The sequence below is a fragment of the Delphinus delphis genome, chromosome 4, assembly GCF_949987515.2.
Source record: "Delphinus delphis chromosome 4, mDelDel1.2, whole genome shotgun sequence".
Lineage (NCBI taxonomy): Eukaryota > Metazoa > Chordata > Mammalia > Artiodactyla > Delphinidae > Delphinus > Delphinus delphis.
The window spans coordinates 122,714,209-122,724,358 of record NC_082686.1 but is presented as its reverse complement, the minus strand read 5'-3'; positions in this window follow the sequence as shown (position 1 = coordinate 122,724,358).

Sequence of the window (10,150 nt, the reverse complement as noted above, 5' to 3'; positions counted from 1 at the left end):
CTCCAGCAAAACAGACTAAGAATGATCAGTAAAAACAAACAAACAAAAAAGGGATATGCTAAAGCCTATTAAGAAAAGTGTGTCAGCAAATGAACTTATCTACAAAACAGACTCACAGACATAGAGAAGAGACATGTGGTTTCTAAGGGGGAGGCAGGTGGGGGAGGGATGGATTGGGAGTTTGGGATAAGCAGATGCAAACTATTTTATATAGGATGGATAAACAACGAGGTCCTACTGTATAGCAAAGGGAACTATATTCAGATCCTGGGATAAACCATAATGGAAAAGAATATAAAACAGAATGAATATATATGTATAACTGAGTCACTTTGCTGTACAGCAGAAATTAACACAACACTGTACATCAACCATACTTGAATAAAATTTTTTTAAAAAAGAAAAATGTGTCAGGAGGAGCACATGATCAACAGTGTCAAGTGTTGTCAGTAGATCAAGCGAAAGGAAACAAAATTGACCACTGGATTTAAGAACATGGAAATTATCATTAACCTTAACAAAAGTATAGTTTTTTTGTGGAATGGTTAAGGCAAAGGTCCATGTGGGGCAAGTGAAGAGAACACAGAAGGAGAGAAGTCAGAGGCTGCAAATACAGAAATCTCTTTTGAGGAGTCTTGTTACTAAAAGGAGCAAAAAATTGGTCTGTAGCTGACAGGACAGGGGGTCAAAAAAAGTTCAGATGGAAGTTATAACAGCAGTTTGTACACTGATGGACGTGATCCTGCAGAGAGTGAAACTTGATGTAGGAGAGAAAGGAGAGAATTGCTGGTACAATGTCCTTAAGTGTGCCTGAGAGGAGGAGATGCAGTGCACACAAGAAGTGACCAGCATGGACAAACCATGTATGGATACACTGGGGAAAGCAGGCTATGTGCTTGTATAGTTGCTGACAGGTGGATGATATGGTGGTAGGAGTTTCTGAAAGTCATGTTCAGATTGTTGTACTTTCTCAGTGAAGTAGGATGCAAAGTCATAAGCTGAGAAGAAGGATAGGATAGGAGGTGCTTGTTTAGAGAGAAGGCATGAAATTGTTGTTTAGGTTAGTGGATGAAATGGTAATCTGGCAGCATTGAGGAACCACTTGATTTTGAGGTCATGAATATAAAATTGGGACTGATATGCATTGTTTTGTGTCCTTTGTTCATGGTAAGGTACAGACCTGCAGTAAAAGTGTTGCAATTAACCAGGATTTTTTTTTTTTTTTTTTTTTTGCTGGTTGGTTGGTTTTTGCTAAATAAGTACTACAAAATAGGAAATATGTATATTCAGGGGTGTGATTATAAGAACTCTCCGTAGACCTTAGGCTGAATAAACAAGCAAATGAAGACATAAAGCGGGGGCAAATGGTAGGCAGGATGGGAGGCCTCGGTGCATCAAAAGATTGTTTCATTGAAAGTATCAGAGAGAGCAGGCCAGAAATAGAGGAAGGAAATAGAGGATAAGATACATGAATTTAATATGATGGAAGGACTGCATTCACTAGTCACCAAAAATATCTAAGATACACCTATAAAGAGGATATCTTTTTAAAATGTAGGCTGCGGTTGAATAGGAAACAAAACCATCAGAGGAAAGTAAAAGGGCAGGCACTGTTGGGATCATTTATGTATATATTGTATTTTCCAAGTGTCAAGATAAAAGTAGTATTGAAACAGGTGACAGAGAGTCAGGGTCTAAAATCACTGAGAAGCGGAAAGCAATGTCAGCAGATACCAACAAGAGAGTAAACTTGTTCTGTTCCTCTTTTTTTAATAAACATTTTTACCACTGTCTCTTCAGGTTAATCTGTGTACATCTAGTTCATTATTCCTAATAGCTGGTTGCTATTCCACAGTGAGTATCCACCACACTTTGTTTATTCATTGTCCCAGTTACGGACAATCTAAGCTGCTTACAAATCTTCACCACCACTAGCTATCATGAGTTTCCCTTATGGTCCCAACAGAAGAATTTCACTGAGATATCTGCCCTCGGTATATACCCAACTACTACCAGATTACTCTCTAGAGTGGAAACACCTATCCACACATCACACCAGTTAAAAATTAGAATGTTGCCATGACTTAAGGATCTACTTGTAGGTCTCTCCCTTTCATATATCTTCCTTATCTCTCTAAAGGTAACTAACAATCTGATATTCACTTTATTTTTCTAAAAATGTATACTTTTAGTTTTTATGTATGCATTTGGTTTATAGCCCATTTCAAACTTTACAGAAATGGAATCACTCTATACAAGAACTTTTTTTTTTTTTTTTTTTTTTTTTGCGGTACGCGGGCCTCTCACTGTTGTGGCCTCTCCCGTTGCAGAGCACAGGCTCCGGACGCACAGGCTCAGCGGCCATGGCTCATGGGCCCAGCCGCTCCACGGCATGTGGGATCCTCCCAGACCGGGGCACGAACCCGTGTCCCCTGCATCAGCAGGCGAACTCTCAACCACTGCGCCACCAGGGAAGCCCTATACAAGCACTTTTTGATGACTCACTTCTTTTGTTCAATATCATGATTGTAAGAAATAACCATATTGCATGCGTGTAGCTGTAGTTTATTCATCTTCATTTATGTGGAGTATTCATTATATAAGTATGCAACTATTTGTCACATTTTTTGTGAATGGAAATTTTGGTTGTGTTGGAGAAGGTAATCAAGTAACTGAGAGGATATGGCCACCAATTGACCCTCAAGCTGGACCCAGGCAATCAGAGGCTCCTCAGTCCCTCCCCTGTCCTTGGAATGTGTGTTCTTCTTGCCTTCCCTAAGCTAGAAGTTGCCCCATGGACACAGCCTTGAGATACAAGGTGTTGTTGAGAACATCTGGACAGTATACATGACTGAATCCAGTTCAAAGCCTTATATAAGTTTTAAGACTCTAGTGAGCAGTTGTGGAGATCTATTCATTTTGCAGACACCCAAGCAAGCTGCCTAAGTTCCCTTGCTTATTAAAACTACCACCTACCAATCTGGAGTGGTCTGCCTCTTTCTTTGGTCTCTCTTTGTCCTCCATGTACAAGGGCCAGGTTGCAAACCAACAGGTTGCTTCCCATTGGGGGTTATAATGATCAATGCTTCTAACGAGTAGTCTTCCATATTTCTCATGTGGGAGATGTGCAAGGGTTTCTTTGTATATACCTTCAAATATACAGTTGACCCTTGACCAACACAGGTTTGAACTGCCTGGGGCCACTTATACATGGATTTTTTTTTTCAATAATATACAGTCATCCCTCTGTATTTAAGAATTTCACATCCACTGATTCAACCAATGACAGATTAAAATTTCCATCTGCTGTTCATTGAATCCATGAATTCAAAACCCATGGATATGGATGGCTAACTGTATCCACTATACTACACCATGTTAAAAAAAGGGACATGAGCATCTGTGGATTTTGGTTTACCTGGGGCCTCCTGGAACCAATCCCCTCTGATACCAAAGGATGACTGTACTAAATAATGCCAAACTGTTTTCTACATCATTGTGGCCATACACACACTCACCAGCAGTGCATAAGAGCTAACATGCTCCATGTCCTGTCAACACTTAGTATTGTCAGTACTTTTAACTTCTGCCATTTTAGTAAGTGTGTCATGGTATCTTATTTAATTTTTCTCTGTTTACTACAGAAGCTGAGCACAGTACAGGTCTGTTTGTATAAGGTTTCATATGTTTAGAAATTCTTTATATTCCCATATTTTAAGTATAAGAATTTTTTTAACCTAAAAATATACACATAAAAGTTAACAGTAATGATTTGGGGAGGAAAGGAACTGGTATCAGGGGAGAAGATAATCTTTTACTTTTCATTTATCATTTTCAGTATAATTTCAATTTGTTTGCCCTATCAATATGTTACTTTTATTTAAAAACTATAAATTACAAATTGAAGTTCAAAATTATCTTAAAGCACATATGTATTTAAACAAATACATAAGCTTAACACACAATTTTTAATCTGTCACCAGCCAAGCCGTTTTCTGGATAAATATGCTAGAATTTCCATGTCCAGTACAGTAGCCACTATCCACATGTGGTTACTGAGCACTTGAAAACTGACTAATGCCACATGTTGAAATTATATGTTTGAAATAGTTGGTGAAATAAATCATTTAATTTCACCTGTTTCTTGTAAGTTTTTTTAATTATTTTTTTAAAAGTATTTATTTATTTATTTTTTGGCTGTGTTGGGTCTTCATTGCTGTGTGCAGGCTTTCTCCAGTTGCGGTGAGTGGGGGCTACTCTTTGTTGATGTGCATGGGTTTCTCATTGCGGTGGCTTCTCCTGTTGCAGAGCACAGGCTCTAGGCATGCAGGCTTCATAGTTGTGGCATGCGGGCTCAGTAGCTGTAGCTTGCGGGCTCTAGAGCGCAGGCTCAGCAGTTGTGGTGCATGGGCTTAGTTGCTCCGCGGCATATGGGATCTTCCCAGACTGGGGATTGAACCCGTGTCCCCTGCACTGTCAGGTGGATTCTTAACCACTGCACCACCAGGCAAGTCCCTCTTTTAAGTTTTTAATGTGGCTCCTAGAAAACTTTAAGTTACATATGTGGCTCAAAATATATCTCTATTGACAACATTGCACTCGAATCTATTTAGTAACTAGAGAAAAACATGACTAAGGATATTGCCAAAGAAAAAATACAACTATGCAAAACATAAATACACTTCGCTTTAAGCCAGCCCAGAATTATTTCTAGTTATGCCAAAAACACAAAGCATACTTGGATACATCTTATTCAAATCACAACTGACTACAATTTGAGGTCAGGTGCAAGATTATAATTCTCATCAATTTTTACAGTTCATACATTTGCCTGTAGACAAAACACGGAAAGAAGTCCCAAATCACAAACAATGCTTTTGGTAACATCTACTCCCTCATTCTTGGAGCTAACATTTCATGAATGCCTATAATGGGTCAGGACCTGCATTAGACAACAACAAGAAAAAGGATGTTCACTAATAAACACAGGCCTTCCTTTTCCAACCCCATTCAGTGAAGCCACATTGTCCATGGCTTATAGGACACATCCCACACTTTTAGCCACCACTTCGCAAAGCATGCATTTAAATGCAGTAACATTTTCAGGATGATCTAGCCTATAAATAGCACCAGAAGAAAACACTAGATATGCACCGTTAAGCATAAATTAACTCTAATGTATGTTGTCTATGCACTTAATGTATATTTGTTATAATAATTATCTCAATTTCTTGGGAACTTTGCTCTTGGGGGGATCCAAGCTTGGGGAAGCTTATTTTCGAGGCTGGAAATGTGAAGGGAATGTATTGCAGAAAACAATTGGTGTCCTCTGGCTGGCACTGAGCTGCAGCTGCACCGGCTGTGTGCGATATGGCTGCTGTCAATGAAGGCAATTGCATGCAGAGCACTGCTGGGGTGTCGGCTGCAGCCACGGAAGGGCTTGTTGCAGTATTTTGGTGATGTCTGAAGATGCAGGCAAATGTTGGGAGGACAAAGCAACCACACTGAGCAAGGCACAAGAACCCAGGCACAAGGTAAGTATATTTAAAATAATGGTAGAAATAAAGAGATTTTCAAAATGGTAAAGCAGTTCTTGATGGGGGGCACTGGGGTTTCTGATGATTTTAAATGTCTTCTTAATTCTCCCCATCAGTCTACTTGGTAGCTCCAATTCCCTTCTGTTCTCTTTCTCTCTCTCCTTCTCCTTCTCCTCCTGTCTCTCTCAGAGACACAAACATACACCCTGAAGGACATCTAAATAAATAATTATTGATATGTTATATGTCTGTACAGTTTTCTGCTTGCAATGCTCTTCTTCTAGTACTATAGCTTGCAATGAGCCAGAACCTCTCAGAAGATTCCCACTACTTTTAGACTCTTTAAAGGAAAAATGCCGTTATGAACTGTTAAAAGTTTACATTATGCATAAAAGGTCAGAAAAATGCCAGAAGACAAAGTACAGTAAAGACAGACTACTTCAAAGAACTCCATTCAGCTTAACTTCATCTTACCTGAAGAAAACGTACAAGGCAGAAAATTTTAAAAAGAACTTCTATGGACAATCTAAACTTTTGCTTCTGCCTTGGGCTTTACAATCTACTGATTATGCGATACCCTTTGTCCCAGGGAGTCTGTGCACAGGACTCTAAATTAAGAGTCTTTTTTTATGTCATCTTGGTGAGTGGGGACCCCTCTAGATATATTTGTTCCAGAACCAGCTTCTCCTAGTTTCAGACAGATTCTTCTCTGTATCTAGGATTCCTTTCCATTTTTTTTCTAGTCCTTTAAATCAATCTCTTTTTAAGTAGGCAGAAAGAGAGAATGCAAGAAATCTATCCCTCATTAGCAACCAAGAAGCATGATCCAGTATACTGTTCTTTCATTATTTAAGAAATAATATCTTAATAGTTACTATTGTTCTGTTTTAAAGTAACAGAGGAAAGGAAAATTAGACATGTACATGTGAAACAAAGAATTGCTCATTTGAATGATACATTACTGATTCTGATTAGCTTTGTTTTTCAGAGAGAGTATGAGTTGTATCATTTTATTTTCAGGAGGTGGTAACTGACTCTTACTTTTAAAAAACAAAAGGAGTATTGCGTCTCTATGCTGTGATCCTCCACTAGAGCGGAGGTCATATCATTACAGTCTGTAGACTCCATATGATATGCCCACAGTAAAAAGTTAATAAATAATTATTGAAAGAATGAATGAAGCATTGTATCAAAAGGGCAGGTCTGAATAAGATAGCAAAGAAAAGCACTTTGATAGGAGGTTTGCAACATGTGGACAGATGGCTGCTGAAATAGGAGTTGTACTTTCCCAGGGAAGACACATCCAAGTTCGCATTAAAAGATTGGATATCTTGGACTTCCCTGGTGGCGCAGTGGTTGAGAGTCCGCCTGCCGATGCAAAGGACACGGGTTCGTGCCCCGGTCCAGGAAGATCCCATATGCTGCGGAGCGGCTAGGTCCGTGAGCCATGGCCGCTGAGCCTGCGCGTCCCAAGCCTGTGCTCCGCAACGGCAGAGGCCACAACAGTGAGAGGCCCGCGTACCGCAAAAAAAAAAAAAAAAAAAAAAGATTGGATATCTTACATCCACAGTGTAGTTGCAAATCAAATAACTCTGGAAAAAACATTTATACTAATGATATTTCTTCCCATGATTGTGTTAACTAATTAATTAATTAGTACCCACCCTGAATTGTTTCACAATGAATTTTAGTATGGGAAATTATATATCCAGAGATAAGATTTATGCATAGGAATGCATGCCTTAAGTGCTGCAAGTTTGCTAGAAGTGGATTCACGTTTTAGCAGATCCGACCATGAGCCTCACTGAATGAAAGGAGTTATGTTATCACTAAATTGCAGTCCATTACCATACCATTCCTCACCTGTAGCAGTTACTTGTATGATAAGCTGTTCGTAAAATTTGCTATTAATTATTCTTGCATGATATAGTATGATAGGAACAACTGAAAATATAAATACATGCAATCATGTTTACATATATCAGATTATAATGTAATTAAGACTTCTAGATGGTGCCTTCTCATAAATTAATACTTAGGAGTCCACTAGATATTCCCCACTATGGTGACCAAGCCAGTGTTGAAAGGGATATGTGGAAATGGAAATTCTTATCCCTTACTGTTGGGAATGTAAATTGGTACAAGACCACTGAAGATCAATTCAGTGATACCTAGTAAAGATGAAGATCTTCATATCCCATAAGCCAACATTTTTATTTCTGGATATATATCTTCCAAAGGACTGCTATACATGTGCATAAGAACCATTGCCTTACATAATGGAAACAACTAAACATCCATTAAAATGGCAATGAGCAAAAATTGTATTCATTATACTCATAAAATGTAATAACATGCAGTGGCTGAAAACAATGTAATGCTATGCATTATCATAAATTTTAAAAAACATAATTTTAAGTGACTAAAATGTGTTTGAGTTATACCTAAAATAATATTTATATAAATCAAGAAAAACAAGTAATTCTCTCACTTCATGTATATGTATATTTAGTTATATATTTACATATATATGTTTATGTATGTATGTATGTATATAATTTCCAGGAACACATACTTTTATAGTAAAACCAGAGGCAGAATAACTATTAAGCTGATGAAACAGCCTAAAAGTCAGTTCCTACTAGTCCTGGTCCTTGGTCCTGCCCCAGACCTGTAGGCTTACATCTTAACGCACTCCATACTCTTTCCGCAAAGGATGTCATCGGGAGCATATTGCTGATTTTGTTTCGTTTCGTTGTATAACAGGTAGCACTTATTTGTCACTATATAGGCTTAAATAAATAGGCAATCTCTCCCTTTGTACTGAGAGAAACTATTTTGGTGAGATTTTTCAATCACGAAAATTTAAGTCAAACATCTCACAACTAAATAATTAAATAATGGGGAAGTTCTGAACAGTGATGTAACATTGAATGGATGGACCTTCTGAAATAGCTTTGACAGGTCCTGGGAAAAGGCCATGGGCAGGCATGATTGTGTCAAGATTATGATGGAATTTTTTTTCATTTCCTTTTGGCTGAAACTGAAGATGGAGGATATAGAGTCTTTTCTTTCAGCGGGGGGACAAGGACAGGCAAGGCAGGACATCCTGAGTAGATGAGCACGCCCAAACAACAGAGCAGCAGAGCTGAGGCTCATGACAGAGAGACCGGTAGGGAGTTTCCTGGGAAGGGGCAGGCCCACTGACACTAGATTTCCTGATATTCATTTTCGCGTCTCCTTTTGTGTACTTCAATCCCACCATGTTATCATCAAGCCCTGGGTCATGTCTGTTGGACATGCCCAACTTGTACTGTCTATATTTCATGGAATCAAGGGAGCAGACTGAAATACTGTAGCCTGCTGGCAAAATAAAACTGAAGCTGCTTGAAAAAGCCCAGGGCTTCATAGCACAGGGGTAGGAGGATTGTGTGACCATTTGGAGTATTGAGAGTGGTCCCGGTTCTTCCATAGAGGCGGCAGGTGTTAGGGGAGTTGGAATGAGAGCACTGTGAAGGTGAATGGCAGCAGGAAAGCAGCAGGATGGGGGTTGAGGGCAACTTGTGGAGCACCATCTCCTGTCTGTGGGAACACTCAGTGACAGGACACTTGAACCTCTGGGAGGTCCCTTAAGGAGGGTTTGCAAGCCTCTCCTTGAGAAAGGCTGGGAAACCGAAAGGAATGGAGGGAAGGGGAGACCTCAGGTTGGTATCTGCTGGGCCTTTTTTAAAAAGAAAAAAGGACGTTGGTGCTGTCTTTGGCAGGACAGAGGAAGGAAGTATAAAGGAAGAAATAGGCAGTACCTACACATCATCAAGTTAGATGGCCTGGAAAGTCTTTGTTGTAGGTCAAATATTGAAAGATTCAGTGAGTCAAATGGCCATGTCCAAACGCATAGATGGTTGGCCTTCTATAGGCCAAAACATATGTTTAATTCACTTAGGTTTCTATATTTTGTTTCAAAATTGGTGCTCTGTTGAAAGTCAAAATTAACTGGTCTGTTATGACCATAATTTAAAATACCATGCTTTTTAAATTAATTTTTATTGGAGTATGGTTGCTTTACCATGTTGTGTTAGCCTCCACTGCACAACAAAATGAATTAGCCATACACATATCCCCTCCCTTTTGGACTTCCCTCCCATTTAGGTTACCACAGTGCATTAGGTAGAGTTCCCTGTGCTCTACAGTATAAAATACCATGTTTGATAGTGCTAATAACAACTTGGTTTCTTTGGATCAAAGTTTTTCCAGATGCCTGTGGCAAACATTAAGAAATTTAGGAAACATATAATTTAATTTAAAAATACTAATCATATTTATACACAGTTTCTGCAAAATGATAACTCAAATAATGGCAGCTCATTTTAACCTCGAACATTTCAAAACAACAACAAAAAGAAACATCTCTTTGCCACATAAGAAGAACCCAGACTTTTGGCTGTCTACAGCCTGTGAGCTGACTTCATCATTTTTCATCACTATCCATGCCTTCTCAGGCCACTTAACTAGTTTTAGAAGCAGACAGTGTCGCTGATAATGTAGTATATCCTACAAGTTCAACCTTTGCAAATCATGCCATCCAGGGCAACTGACTTGGTGAGCAAAATCTC